We start from the raw sequence: 3,510 nt of genomic DNA on the forward strand, positions 1-3,510 counted from the left end.
TATATATATATATATATATATATATATATATATATATATATATATATATATATATATATATATATATATATATATATTAAAGCAATGAAGAAAGCTATTGAAAAGAAATAGCTACAATGAAGAAAGCCATTGAAAAGAAATAGCTATATATCATATATGTACGTATACAATTAAAAAGCTACAAGCTACAAAGAGCTAGACGCCTAAGATTCAAACCCTCACCGTTGTCTAGACAAAATCACACATTTACCAACTCTACAAGCTTATCAATTGTTAACTTTTATCTATTTTTATATATTTATATATAAAACATGTACTATATATACATATCTACTATACTATATATATATATATATACTAATAAGAGTCAAAGAGAGTTAGACCTAAAATGGGTATAAAAAATGGCGGTCAAATTATTTAATCAAATGAATGGTTCAGATTGTTTAGATTTATATTTTTCCTTGGGATTTCCTAATTTATCCTTAACTATATGATTATCCGTTAAGTTTTCCGTTAAATATTCTTTTCTCCGTTAATTTTCCGTTAACTTTTAACTTACTTCTATAAGAAAGGTCTTAGGTTCGAACCTATCTCAATCAAATTTGACATAATTAAGTTTCTCACTTTATTTTACTCTTATTAAATTAAATAAATTAGTAGTTACAACAAAAAATGATACATATGTATTTCTTTAATTTAGAATTATGTGTCTACAATACCTTTATTCGAAAAAATTATTCATTATCAAAAAATTAAATTAAATAAGAGAAGTAATTTCATTAGTTATATTATCTTTATTTTCTCTCATGCAAAGATTCTTTACATTCAAATTTATCAATTGATATTCATTACATTGTCCATTATCTTATTTTTACAATATCTTGTAATTAAATATCAAAGTTATAATACAATATAATGTTATATATTTATTTACCAAGTATTTTATTAATACCATGAAAAAATAAAAAAGAATAGTTTGAAACCAATCATATTAACTACTTGGGGATTTGTTGACAATGAAAGTACTCAAATAACCAATTACCCAGCAAATCGAAGCGAGAAACTACATTTTAATATCTTTGGAATACTTCATATTTAATGTTTCAAATTTTTACTAATTTATTTAATCTTTTTCCTTAAACTAGGGATTTCTTTATCCACAATAACTCATTCAACAATAATGGTTGAACCAAATAAACCCCGAGCAGAACACCTAATGGAAAATCCATAGCTCCTATATCATAATCTCATTGCATGACGTTGTTGTCTATGCTACCAACAATAACTCAATTGCAAATAACACATTACCAACAAAAAGAAAGAGAACAAATAGTAAAGATGAAGACAATGACAATGTTACTCAAAAGATAATTAAGAATACTTAGAAAAATTCAAACTAAAAGTAGTATTTATTTAGACTATCATTTTTAGACCAAATATTTAGACTATCGATTTTACAAAGTTGTAAACATTTAGAGAAAATTGCTATTTTGGTCTATTGACTATTGGGGTCATATTAATTTCAGTCCACGACTTTCAAAAGTGTTAATTGCATACCCTGACTATTCAATTTCTGTCAATTTTGGACACTCCGGCCAAATTGGCGGTCAATTTTGGCCGGAATGTCTTAACTACTCCGTTAAGACTTAATGTGAAGGGCAAAATTGTATTTTTCATTGTGTCCAAATTAAACTATTAACCATATTAGTTCACTTATTATTATTATAATGTAATGTCTTATTATTATGTAATTACTTGGTCAATAATATGTTAGCTAGAGAATAGGAGAGTTATGTGTTTACTCTCTTATAGGACTCTTTATTCCTCTGTAACAGTTTGAACTGAATATCGATTACTCATCTAAACCAACCCAACCTCTTCTTGTTTATTCATTCTTCACTCAAACCGGTGCAGCCGCTACTGTCCATATCCGGAAGAAGGAGCTTGCCGACCTGTTGCCATCTCTGCTCACTACCGATATACTGACACTGGAAAACCAGAGAACAGATCGAAGACAATGAAAAATACAATTTTGCCCTTCACATTAAGTCTTAACGGAGTAATTAAGACATTCCGGCCAAAATTGGCCTCCAATTTGGCTGGAGTGTCCAAAATTGACAGAAATTGAATAGTTAGGGTATGCAATTAACACTTTTGAAAGTCGTGGACTGAAATTAATAGGACCCCAATAGTCAGTAGACCAAAATGGCAATTTTCTCAAACATTTATTTTAGTGACAATTATAATGAATTTCCTATATTATCTTTGATTCATATACTTTGAGTTACATATTTAAAATAAAAAAATTTGACATTCAATTACTTATGTATAAACTTCTCCTATATAATCTTACATTTATATACTTTCAAATATTTATTTAAATATAAACATTGAGCATTAACCCATTCGCGCAATGCGCGTGTAAAACTAGTATACATACAAAGGCTATATATGGGGTGGGGGTGGGGTGAGTGGGGGCAGCTGCCTCCACTGCCCCACAGTGGTTCCGTCCCTGTCAGGTTTGATAACTCTTTCTTCGTATCTTTATATATATATTGATAGCGTAAATGTAAACGGGTCTACGATTACGCTACGAACACGTGTGTTACGGGTGGTGAGGAATGTCGTTCGGCCGGTCAGACGGTCGGTCTACCGGTCAGCGACTGAGCGGTTCGAAGCTATATCGCTCTACGGGTGACGAACAGTAACAAGGAGAGAGCGAATGAGCAAATCACAAGTGTATTAGTGTAGTACTGATGAGTTCCCTTTCCAGTGAGGGGAATGACCCCTATTTATACAAAGTGGATTCACTATGCACATGGTGTCTGATTTGCAAGTGGAGGGCATATGGGCTGTCACTCCGCAAAATGCGCATCGGTTTGCTCGAAGTGGTTGAGTTACTCGAGGTGATGAAAACACGGATCCCTTGTTCCCGAAAAGTTGTCGGTCGTCACATCAAGCAACTGTTGCGCTCGTGAGCCTCCAATCCACAAGGTGTGTTGCTTCCGATCATGCGGCCGACGGACCGGGTGACCGTCGACGGACCGTTTGGGTGACCGTTGACGGACAGGTTGGGTGACCGACGGACAGGTGATTTACGGACCGACTAATACATGTGCATATTTACCCATCACAAGTCCCTCACTTCTTGAATCTGCGAGAGTCGTCAGGTTCGAGAAGTAGAATGTGCTCCAGGCGGCTAACTTGTTGCGAGCAAAGTCTCCATGCCTTGATAATCCGTGATGAACCCCTCAAGTTTGATTTGAGCAGGAGGGGCGTGATTTACGTGGGTTGCCTCGTTAAAAACCTTAGACTAAGAAAAACCCTATGGGAAAAAACCTAGCTAAGGGAAAAAGAGTACAACCAAAAGCATAATCATTAAAGACGGGTTTGTCTTGTTTGTTTCCGATCGTCGAGCAATGGATCGTTTAGCGGATTTTGTTCACATCTTTTCCATGGTTTGGAGATGGGTCTTCCCTTGGTGATACCTCGGTCAAGTAATAGTTGACG

Source organism: Ipomoea triloba, chromosome 3, assembly GCF_003576645.1.
Source record: "Ipomoea triloba cultivar NCNSP0323 chromosome 3, ASM357664v1".
Lineage (NCBI taxonomy): Eukaryota > Viridiplantae > Streptophyta > Magnoliopsida > Solanales > Convolvulaceae > Ipomoea > Ipomoea triloba.